At 36.9% G+C, this 12,500-nt stretch overlaps 1 protein-coding gene across 2 annotated transcripts in view; it reads right to left on the bottom strand.

Annotated features, from left to right (window-relative positions):
* Positions 1-12,500, bottom strand: part of LOC137659524 (uncharacterized) — a 67,858-nt gene that overhangs the window by 20,841 nt on the left and 34,517 nt on the right. The window lies entirely within an intron of this gene.

Raw genomic sequence — 12,500 nt, 5'->3', positions numbered from 1 at the left:
TAGTGGTAGTATCTCAATGGGCGGCTGGTGCCCTGGCCAACCTACTACAAAGCTGTGAAAATGCATGCTTGGTTAGGTAATCTAATACTTTGATTAAAATTTGAAAAATATATCCCAAATTCAACGCCACCGCTGGACTTGGATCCATCCGTAAAAACAAAAACAGAGTCCTTATGGCATTCTATGTGCTCCAAGAAAGTAATTCTCATTATCTCCTTGGATGTTTCTTGTTTTGAATCTAATATACATTTACAGAAATCTACAGAGGGTAGATTCCTTGGAGGTACTTTAGAGTACTCTACAGGTAGAATTTTACCCTTGGGGATTTCAAAGTCCTCCAAGTTTGTTAAAGCTCTATACCCTAATGGTTTAGGGTATCTAGGATGATTATCATAAAAAAGATAGTACATTTTAAATTGATAACTGTTTCATATGTGAGTAACTTTGGCAGCTTCTGAAGTCTAAACCAGTATCGAACCAGCGATGACTGGCGGTGAAGCTCCAAAGGCATTTCACAAGCATCTACTAGTCTTATTCCAGCATTTTGTACAGAGTCTAATAACTCCAATGTTGTTTTTGTTGCTGAGGAATATATTTCAAATCCATATGCAAATTTAGATGCAATTAATGCTTTGTAAAGCATTAGAAGGTCCTTTCGATCAGCACCCCAAGAAGTATGGGATAAAATTCTAATCAAATTAAGAGACTGAATACATTTAACTTTCAAATTTTTAATATGAGGAACCCATGTTAACTTACTGTCAAATAATAACCCTAAAAACCAGGTCTCATATTTGGAAGAAATTCTTTTCCCATATATGTATAAGTCAGGGTCCGGATGAATACCTCTTATACGGCAGAAATGCATCGCCACAGTTTTCGAAGCTGAAAACTTGAATCCTCGTTTGGCAGCCCATTCTGCTACCCCACTAATAGTTAGATGAATCTTTCTTTTGGCAACATCTATTCGTGATGCTGCAAATGAGATAGAGAGGTCATCAACAAATGAGGTGTGCATGACATCATGAGGGATTACGTTACTAATGCCATTTATGGATAAGGCAAAAAATGTTTCACTAAGGACACTGCCTTGTGGAATGCCTTCTTCTTGATTATGAATTGATGAAAATGTATTTCCTACTCTAACTTTAAATTGACGGTTACTCAGGAACAATCTAATAAACATTGGCAGTTCCCCTCTCAAGCCAATTTCATAAATGGTTTGAAGAATATCATGTCTCCAAGTGGTATCGTATGCCTTCTCCAAGTCAAAGAAAATAGATATGTGATGCTTTTTGCTGGCAAAAGCTTCACAAATTGATGCCTCTAATTTTGCTAAGACATCAATGCAAGATCGCATTCGTCGGAAGCCACATTGTGAGGGGTTAATAAGTCCTTTCTGTTCTAAAACCCATACCAGTCGTACGTTCACCATCTTTTCCATCAATTTACATATATAAGATGTAAATGCAATCGGCCGATAGTTGGTCATAATTTTTCTATCTTTTCCAGGTTTCAAAAAGATTAAAATTATACAAATACTCCAAATATTAGGGAATAGACTCTCTTTCCTAATTCTATTGATGATACTGAGTAAAAAAAAAATTAGTTTCTATGGGTAAATGTTTAATCATTGAATGGGTGATATTATCAATTCCAAGAGCCGGATCATTACACGTAGACAGGGCTGACAAAAGCTTTTTCATGCTAAAAGGCGAATCATATGATTCTATTCTTATAGCTCCAAAGTCGAAAGGGCGATTCTCTTCTTGTCTACGTTGTTGGTGATACATAGATGTAGGATTTTTTGAGGAGATTTTTGAAAAATGATCTGCAAATGCTTCACTTACATTCTCTGGATTTTGTAACATTTGACCGTTACATTCAATTACAGGTGATAGCAGAGGTATATGTTTTCCGCTAATCTTTCTTATTTTTGTCCAGACCTTCGTTAAGTTAGTCTTCCAATTAATTTTGGATATAGAGTTTATCCAAGACTGTGCTTACATTGTTAGAAATTGATGCTGATAATTTTCCCACTGTGGAGGAAGCCCTTGAGTTTTTGAATAAAATTATTATAGATGCCAGTAATAAGTCAATTCCTCGAACTACAGGTCACTTTACACGAAAACCAGTCCTTTGTTAGAATATTCAATTTTGAATAACTCGTAAAGCTATGAGAGCTGTATTTACTCGATATTGGCCTGTTTGATTTGGTATCTAAACTTGGCTCTTGCTTTCTTATAACAAATTAAGTAATAATTCCATAGATGACGCCGATATCGAGTAAATGCAGCGCTCATAGCTTTACGAGTTATTCGAAATTGAATATTCCACCAAGGGACCGGTTTTCGTGTAAACTGACCTGTAGTTCGAGGAATTGACTTATTACTGGCATCTATAATGATTTTATTCAAAAACTCAAGGGCTTCCTCCACAGTGGGAAAATTATCAGCATCAATTTCTAACAATGTAAGCACAGTAAACAATTCCCTATTAGCTTTATTAATTACCCATCTTGGACATCCTGGCGCAGCTATTTCATCAACTAATTTAATTACGATTGGAAAATGGTCACTTCCAATACCTTCATCCATTACTTCCATTGAAAAATTGAAAAATCACACAGGAGTGCATAATTAGATATCTATAGATGAAAGGGTTCCATTTTGTACATGAAAATGTGTTGGTGCTCCAGTATTCGAAACAGCAAGCTCTTTCTCTTCAATGAAAGAAAAAATTAGATTGCCTCGGGAGTTGAAAATAATATCCCCCCACATAGGATGTCTCCCGTTAAAGTCTCCCAAGAGTAAAAATGGCTTAGGAAGCTGATCTATCAAGTTATCAAGTTCTTGCTTTAGGTTTTGGTCACCTCGATTGGGTGGCAGATATATGGAACATATGGTGCATGCTCGTTTTAAATGCATTTTTATGGCTACTGCTTCAAGATTTGTTTGTAAACTAATCTTGTTATGGATGACATCTCGTCGCACCAGTAATACACACCCACCATGTCTACCTTCATGTTCCTGGATTTCATTATGATAAAATGAATATTCTCTGGGACATACTTTACTTTGGGCTAACATTTTTTCTTGCAAGGATAATAGGATTGGGAAATTTTCCTTTATCAGTCTTTTCAAAGATTTATATTTAGCTCTAAGGCCTTGCCAATTCCATTGAAGTATCGTGGGTTTGCTATCCATGAGTGCAAATTATGATTTATTTTTATGTAAACGTTTTATCTTAGGGGCATTTCTTATGGGGAAAGTTTTTAATGCTGATTCTTTATCAATATTTCCTAGCGGTCTCCCTTCTGGGGTTCTCTCTCTCTCTCTTCTTATTTTCTTTAGGATGATTGACAGTTTCAGGTAATGGACTGTCTTCTTCCATGTTGGAATTGTCTAATGACGTGTTTATGTCAATATTTACAGCACTTTTAGCCAGACTTAAAATATTTTCAAATGATGCAAGTTGCATTAGATTATCTTTATTCTGTTCTTCAAGCAGATGTTCTGAGCTTTCTTTGGATCCAGAAGGTTTCTGAGTATCTTCCAATACCTGTTTTGATTTTTCTACACTTTCCTGACTCAGATTTACAATAGAGCTTTCATCTTGTATAACCACACCACCCTTAAATCTTTTTTTTCTTTTGGAACCTGGGATAATATTTTTGTCATTGTGCTTAGGCAAACTTTTTTCAAAACCAATGAAAAAGGTTGCCCTGGTTTTATTTGTTTTTCAATAGGTCTTTTACGAGGCTCTTTAAAAATAACCCTTTCCATGGTTCGAATGGCCTGAATTTCTTTCTCAAAAATAAACTTCACACAACTTTTTGATGTTGCTGGGTGTGCTTCCCCACAATGAATAGAGCAGGGACTTTCTATACAAGCTCTGTGACTATTTTTTGCCACAGTTTGCATAGACACCAGGCTTATTATTTAATTTTTCTTTACATTTTTGGCTTAGGTGGCCATACATTTGGCAATGGTAGCATCACCATGGTGAAAGGATGTATGGTTTCACCTTCAAAGATAACCATCGAGCTTTAATAGTATTGGGTAGTCTACACTGGTCTAAAGTTAAAACCAAAGTAGCGAGAGGGACACGTTGTTCTCCGACTCTCTTTCTCATTCTTACAAATTTTACTACTCCTTGATCTTTCAGTTCATTCTCAATTTCTTTTTTCTCTAGCTTTAACAATTCTGGCGCATATATCACACCCCTACTCTGGTTAAAAAAGGGGTGTGAAAAGCATTTGACATTATAACCATCCAATGTTGAAGAAGCTTTTAATCTTTCATTTTGAATTGGGGACAGTGTCTCTATCAGGAGACTTCCATTTCCTTGAGGAAGAATTTATTTACTATTTCCCTGTTGGCTTTAAAAACATTTTCACGCTCATGTCTTCCATTTTCAAATTTCAGTTTAAAATTTTCTCATAATTTACTACCTCATAGTGACCAAGTAATATTTCGTCTTTTCTGTATTTTTCTGTCCTGTCATCACTTCTTGCTTTCTCTCTCTTCTTCTCTAATATATTCTTATGATAATTTTTTACATGACACGAGTAAGGTTCTAATGTTACAATATTAGAACCTGAGTTGGGGTTGTCAATACCAAGGTCCAAGTTTGTCCTTTTCATGTCATCATCAGAGGTGTTGGGTTTTTTGAAAAGAGCAAGCCGGATTATCCACCTCTTATCGAAGGATATCAGTCCTCCTATCCCATGTGGCCCAACACGAGAAGAGGTTTCACCGGGGACCAGTCTTCTATTACAGAGGGGCTGCCTCTCTTAAGGTGGGCGTACACTGGTCAGCGGGGATGGTTAGCCCCTCCCACCAGCGACTCCAATGCCTGGCGTCACCCATTACCCGCAAATATGGGTGACTTAAAATCGGATCACGGGAGCCCAACTCTTAACAGAGTAGGTCTGCACCCAATGGGGTCTGCCAGAGGGTGATGGCATCTAAATTGGCACAGGTTGAGATGGAATGCCGTCCCTCCCTCACTGTGCCAAATGCAAAGCAGCAGCCAAAGTATAATCAAACAAGCCAAAGTCGTCAACAATATCATGCCCAAAAGGAAGAGATGGGAAAAAAAAGAAATAACCATAAGGAAAAGAGAAAGTGCTGATTGATTTAGTTGGATAAACAGTTGGGCACCGAGGTCCAGCGGGAAGTAGTTCCCACTGTTCATTAGAGCCCAGCTGCTAATCCCTAAGCCCCCCATCCTCATTAAGGCTTCAGCACCTGGGGGGGGGCTATCACTTAAGAGAGCCCTGAAAGGTTTCAATGCTATTAGTCCTAATAAACTTTCTCCTGGTATCATTGTGTCAGTTAGTCAACTATATGATTTTTTAGGGTTTGCAAAGACTCTGAAGTCCCATAATGCAAGATATCACAAGCTCTGCAGGACTTACTTTAGCAGTTCATGTCTCAGATGGGCTAGAGAAATGCAAACAAAGGCTCTACTACTGAGCAGAGTCCCTAAGTCTTAGATCATCTAAAGAATTTGAGTCTCATACAAGTGGAACCTCTTGTGTATTCTGTGAAATGATAAATGGTAACTTTAACAAGGTTACTGATGCAGTCGACTCTAACCTAAGAAAATGAGCTCAAGCAATAAGTAATTTCAAGTTAATTAGAAGACCATCTGTTACAGTAGAAGGATATGCTGCAATCTTTTATTATCACCCTACTTATTATACCACAAATTGCAAGAACTGCAGCTGCACCTTTTGCTATATTCAAGTTATCGGAACTGCAAAATATGTATCGAAAGCTTATGCAGGAATAAGGAATAAAGAACCACATGCAACTCAATTCAAGATTATCTTCTTAGTTCACTACCTGAATGGGAGGCCTTCTCCAAAGACAATAAGAGTAGAAAAACTATATATGTCTCACAAAGAAAATGCTGTTGATGAGTTTTCTGAAACATACTACTCTCAAGTAAGTCAGGAAGGTAAAATCACCTTGATGAGGACTGCTATGATACTATATAAGCTGTGTAAGCAATACAAGAATACATTTGAATCTTCTTTTTTGCCTAACTGCTTCATAACTTCTGTTGACGAAGATGAGGAATTTATCAGCGTAGTGCTTAAAGGTGCATCATATATTTACAATCATCAGGCAACTGAAAATAACAATGTTCTAAGTTCAAGAGAAAGAATAATAACTGGCATTTCACATCCCTTAATATCTAATACTACCAAAAGCACACATCACGAAGTCAAGTTACCAGAAATATGACACAGTAAGGACCTGGAACCCTCATTGCCATCATACCAAGGTGTATTCCACCATGGACATGGAATGAACGGAACCCAAAACGAGATCAGAAACACATATGGTATCTCTGTATTTTACAACTGAGTTATGGAAGTAAAGCAAGATATAGCACAGACAGTTTATGCATGTCATACACAGAATAGAATAGTAGTTCCAAAAAAGTCAAACGGAAGGTTTTCACCACAAGATATTAATCATTTGGAAAGTAAATCTCATGGAAACTTCTCACAAAGCGAGTTTTATGAAAAAGCCCTAAGTGTTATGAATCATCTATCAAATGCTAACTTTCGAGTGAAACATCCTGCATCCAAGATAAATTCTTCAGCTAAGTAAATTCCACATTGACCAAATTCCTATGATATGGCTCAAGTCGAGCTTGCTCAGACTGATTTATTTGCACCAGATATTGGTGATAATCCTCTTAGACCACATCACAATAAAACACATCCCTGGGTAAAGAATGAAGCATAGATGAAGCATACATCTAAACTGTTGAAACACAAAAATCTTGACAAAGATGATGTCATTCTCGGGTTTGGGTACAACTTAAGATTAGCCAGTGGTGATAGTGTGAAACCTCCTGCATAGATAAGTATATATCCTCTCTTTCCTAAGAAAGCTACATATGTATCGTCAATGAAGTATATCATAGAATGAACAATAAAAGGCACCATGTTTTTTTTTTTTTTTTTTTTTTTAACTCAGGAAAAACAAGTGTTCTTGGAGCAGATCAGTCACTGTATGAAGTAACCAAACTGTTTCAGTGGAAATATAAGTCCTCTTGGGGAGGACAAAATGGTAGTCATGATGGGAGCATTGCTCATTGAGGACAAAATGCACCTAATGATGATTAAGCTACTACGGAGTTTTGGTTGGACCACGATCTTATCTCAAGCAGAAGTACTAAATTCTGGATAAGTACAATCAACTCTTAATGAGCATCACATTAAGTATGGCTTTTATCACACAGATCTTCCTCTCACTCCATTAAAATACACCTGTTTGGTGTCCATTATACCACAGATTTCATCTACAAACAAGGTAGCTAAGGTATACATATAGGAATACCCGCCTCGCCCTTCCCCACTACCGCGACAACCATTAAGCCTAGTAGACAAAGGTATGCTTTGAACTGTTGTAAAATCAGACATCCTTCAATGTACTCATTCATCAACAGATCAACCAGAAAGTCATTCTAGTCACTGATGTGGTGTTAAACCTAGCAGCATGGTGTTCCCTACAAAATGAAAACTTTCTGTGAGTATGTAATCTCTAGTTACCAATGCACTTCCTCCAATTATGAAGGGTAGCCGACATCAAACAAATGAACGAAATGGGACCTTTCCTCTCTCCACTCCTCCTAGCCTCACGAGGGATTCAGCCAAGTTTGGCTGGTACTGCTAGGGTGTCACAGCCCACCCTCACCCGTTATCCACCACAGACAAAGTTTCATACGCTGAATCCCCTACTGCTGGTACCTCCGCGGTCACCAAGGCGCCGGAGGAAGCAGCAGGGCTTACCAGAACTGCGTCACAATTACTTGCCATTCATTCCTATTTCTAGCATCCTCTCTTGCCTCTCTCACGTCTATCCTCCTATCACCCAGAGCTTTCTTTACTCCATCCATCCACCCAAGCCTTGGCCTTCCTCTTGTACTTACCCCATCAACTCTTGCATTCATCACCTTCTTTAGCAAACAGCCACTTTTCATTCTCTCAACAGAGCCAAACCATCTCAACACATTCATATAAACTCTAGCTGCTAACTCATCTCTTACACCTGTTCTCACCCTCAATACTTCGTTCTTAACCCTATCGAATCGAGATACACCAGCCATACTCCTCTGACATTTCATCTCAAACACATTCAATTTCTGTCTCTCCGTCACTTTCATTCCCCACAACTCCGATCCATACATCACAGTTGGTACAGTCACTTTCTCATATAAAAACCCTCTATTCTTTACCATTCCCTTCAATGCCTCCAACAATTTCAATCCTTCATTCACTCTCTGACGTACATCTGCTTCCACTCGTTCATTTGCTGCAAAAACAGACCCCAAGAACTTAAAATGATCTACTTCCTAAAGTAACTCTCCAATCAACAGGATATTCAACCTCACAACCCCCCCCCCCCCCTTCTCGTGTATCTCAAAACCTTACTCTTACCCACATTAACTATCAACTTCCTTCTCTTACATACCATTCCAAACTCTGTCCCTAATCGACCAAGCTTCTCTTCCGAGTCTGCAACCAATACAGTATCTTCCGCAAACAACAACAGATCTACCTCCCAATCATGATCACTCTCGTCTATCAGTTTTAATCCTTGACCAAATACTCGAGCATTCACCTCTCTCATTACTCCATCAACAAACAAGTTGAAAAACCATGGCAACATCACACAGCCCCACTCTCACAGGAAACCACTTGAGTATGTAATACTACACATAATCTCATATTTGAAAACTCAAATAAAAATGGTACCCAGCATATAGTCCTAAGCACAACTACGTTGTGGGAGAAGTGTCAGAACAAGAATTGGTGATGAGAGCAAAAAAATTCCATATAACAAGAATGGTTTCCTGAAAAAAAATGTCGATAAGAAGAAGGAACCTATTTTGTTCTTATGCACTAATAATGTTCAATATGGTATCTGGCAAACTTTACAAAGTGCTCCTCAAGAGTTCATATGAACTAGCTTATCAGAAGCCATGCAACCAGATGGAAGCTGACACCAGGTCCTTCATTTATGACAAGCAGCAAAAGAGGGGCATGGTGCATTATATATTCGTACTAATGATAGTGATATTGTAGTACTAGTTTCCCATCATTTCATTGCCATTGATTTCAAAAAGCTTTAGGTAAGTTTTGGCACTAGAAATAAAATATCGCGATATTGCAATTCATCATCTATGGTCAGGTTTTGGACAAGCAACATGTTTGGCTCTTTCCTTATTCCATAGCCTCATTGGTTGTGATAAAACATCTCACTTTCTTGGACACGGATCAAAGTCAGCTTGGGCATCTTGGAATTTTACTCCAGACCTCACTATCACATTGATTGCTTTAATAAATGATCCTATTTTCTTTAACAAGGTGTGTCATATGAATAGAATTGAACGCTTGCTTATACTTATGTATAAGGAGGGAAGCAATGCAGTGGGTGTAAATGAAGCAAGTCATAAGTTATCTACTACTGGATGCAGGTCTCTGGAGAATATCCAACCAACCCAGGTAACACTGTTCCAAAATATGAAACAGGAACTATTACAAGTTAGGTTTTTCTGAAGTGAAGCAACTGCTCCACGAAAACTATCCCTGACATTAGTGGTTGGGGCAATTTGAAAGATGACAAAGGTGAATGACAACCTTTATGGAGTGCTCTCACAAAGGCTTCATAAGCCTGTTCGATAATATTGCATTGCAGTTGTGTTAGTTCTGTGCAGGATAGTGTAAGTGGAACAGAATTACAGAGATAATGTGAGATGCACCAGCTTTTGTAAGTGTGAAGGCAGATGCAACTAGACCGGGCTTCGGTAGAGTGCATAGCTTAGCCTATATCATCTTGTATATCACAAGATAGGCAATTGAATTATGCACATCTTGGCACTAGTTTCATGCAAATCTGATCGAAATTGACAACGATATATCAAAAAGACGCTTTTCACCTTGACCTTGCCCTTTGACCCAAGTACTCCCTAATTACAAGAAATGAAAATAAATTATGCATACTTTGACAATAGTTTCATGCAAATTGGATAAAAATTGACTACAATATAGTAAAAAGACTTTTTTGACCTTTTTGTGACCTAGCCTATTACTCCCAAAATCTAATTAAATTGTCCTTGGATCATTCATGGCCAATCATCTCACAAACTTTCCTGAAATTTGCCCAAGATATAGCAAAGAGACATTTTTTTACCTTTTTATGACCTTGACCTTGATCGTGTTGTATAACACAAGATAGGCAATTGAATTATGCACATTCTGGCACTAATTTCATGCAAATCACATACAAATTTACCACGATATAGCGAAAAGACGTATTTGACCTTTCTGTTGCTTTGAACTTGACCCATTCACTCTCTAAATGTAATAAAATCGGCCCTGGATTATGGCCAGTCATCCCACAAAATCTTACGAAATTCGGTTAAATACATTTTGGTTTACGAAAATCACAAACGCACAGACAGACATACAAAATACACGCCGATCAAAACCTAACCTTCGCAACGAAGTCGGCGAAAGTAATAATAATGGTGATGAAGGCAACTTGGTTTTTGGTTTTCAAAGTACATGTTATTGCGTTTAGTGTATTTAGACAATTGGATATTGATTATTATTATACTTTTACATGGTTTCGAAATAATTTAGTTATTTGCTAATATTATCTAAAATTCATCAGTGTCTTCCAATATTCAACAAGAAAAATCAAATCTGAAGATTAATAAACAGACACATTAGTTTAGCTGCTTTCCTCAGCTGTTATGTTAAATACATTTAACAATTTAGAAAGAGTTTTGATTCTTCAATAATCAAGTAAGATTTAAAAGAAAACAATTATTGTAAGATTTATGTATTCACTATGAAATTTTTTTTAGCAATTTTGATATGATTATGTATAATCCATCTTTTCTAAATAAAAATATGTTAAATGTCCCCCTTTATTGGCATATGGTTTCGAAGTAGTATAATCACAATTAATATTTGAAATGCATAAATATATTACAAGATTCAAATCGAAAAATCAATTCTGAAGTGTTGTAAAGACTGTTACTAGACTTAATATAGTCAATTTATTTTCATCAGTTACAATATTTTTGTTAAAAAAATAACAATCATAAAATATTTGTATATTTCATAAGTTTCATGAGATTGCAGAAAAAAAAATATTAATTGTATCAAATATTTTTTTATTTGATTATGACAAATTTTGTATAACGTTACGATATATGTATAATCCATTTATTTTTTTAAATAAAAATCTATTTAATCTATTATCCAATTATTATATTCAGCTAAACATTATTTATATTGTAATACATCGGCCGGTCTAAAACTGTTGAAATTGTGGGGTTTTCCAAGGTAGAGACCCATAATGGAAAATACTGGAATAACTCAAGAGATGGCATCAGTTTTTATCCTCTTAATAGCCTACATTCCCCATTCCTCCGCTGTGCTGCCTCCCGGCAGACAACAATAGTTTTGTATAAGAGGATAATATGGTCCAAATTTGGTGTTTTGGCTGCAATCTGAACCTAACACTTCTAGTTTCTCCCATAACAGCGCTGACTATATGTGACCTTGCAAGATATATTGCATCTTATTGCATCCTTCCGTGCTCTTGAACAAGCAAATGGATGAACACTCCCAAAGGGATATTAGCAAATATTTCTCCTATTATTATTATTATTATTATTATTATTATTATTATTATTATTATTATTATTATTATTATTATTAGCTAAGCCATAACCATAGTAGGAAGTTGGAAAACAGGATGCTATAAGCATAAGGGCGCTAACAAAGAAAATAGCTCAGTGAGGAGAGAAAATAAGGAAACAGATAGAATGGTGTTTCCGAGTGTACCCTAAAGCAAGATAACTCTAACCCAAGACAATGGAAGATCATGGTTCAGAGGCTATAGAACGATCCAAGACTAAACAATGGTATGATTTTGGAGTATCATTCTCCTAGAGCTGCTACTTGTCATAGCTAGAGAGTCTCTTCTACAGTTTTCACGAGGAAAGTAGCCACTGAACAATTAGTGTAGTAGTTAACTGGGTGACTGAAGAAACATTGGGTATATGAGCAAATGGAAATGTGTAGAGAATAGACCAGAATACTTGGTGTATGTGTAGGCAAAGAAAAACTAACGGTAATCACGAAGGATAATATGTGGAGAATAGGCCAAAATATTCGGTGTAAATGTAGACAAAGGAAAAGTAGCCGTAACCACAGACTGATGGAAAATAATATTATATGGCCAGTCAATGGACATAAAATACTCTAACGGTAGTATCTTAATCGGTGGCTGGTGCCATGGCCAACTAAAGAATTTAATTAAACAAGTGCTCTTGTCACTAGGGTTTTGCTATCAAGCATCATTTTTGGCACCGTAAGAAGGCATAACGATAAGGAACTGAAACTTTTCTGGTTGGAAGAAGACGGTGCAAATAGGTTTCTGCTTCCGAGAAAATAC

The sequence above is a fragment of the Palaemon carinicauda genome, chromosome 20 (genome assembly GCF_036898095.1).
Source record: "Palaemon carinicauda isolate YSFRI2023 chromosome 20, ASM3689809v2, whole genome shotgun sequence".
Classification (NCBI taxonomy): domain Eukaryota; kingdom Metazoa; phylum Arthropoda; class Malacostraca; order Decapoda; family Palaemonidae; genus Palaemon; species Palaemon carinicauda.
Note: the sequence above shows the minus strand (reverse complement) of the source record. Positions and strands in the feature narration are given on the sequence as shown.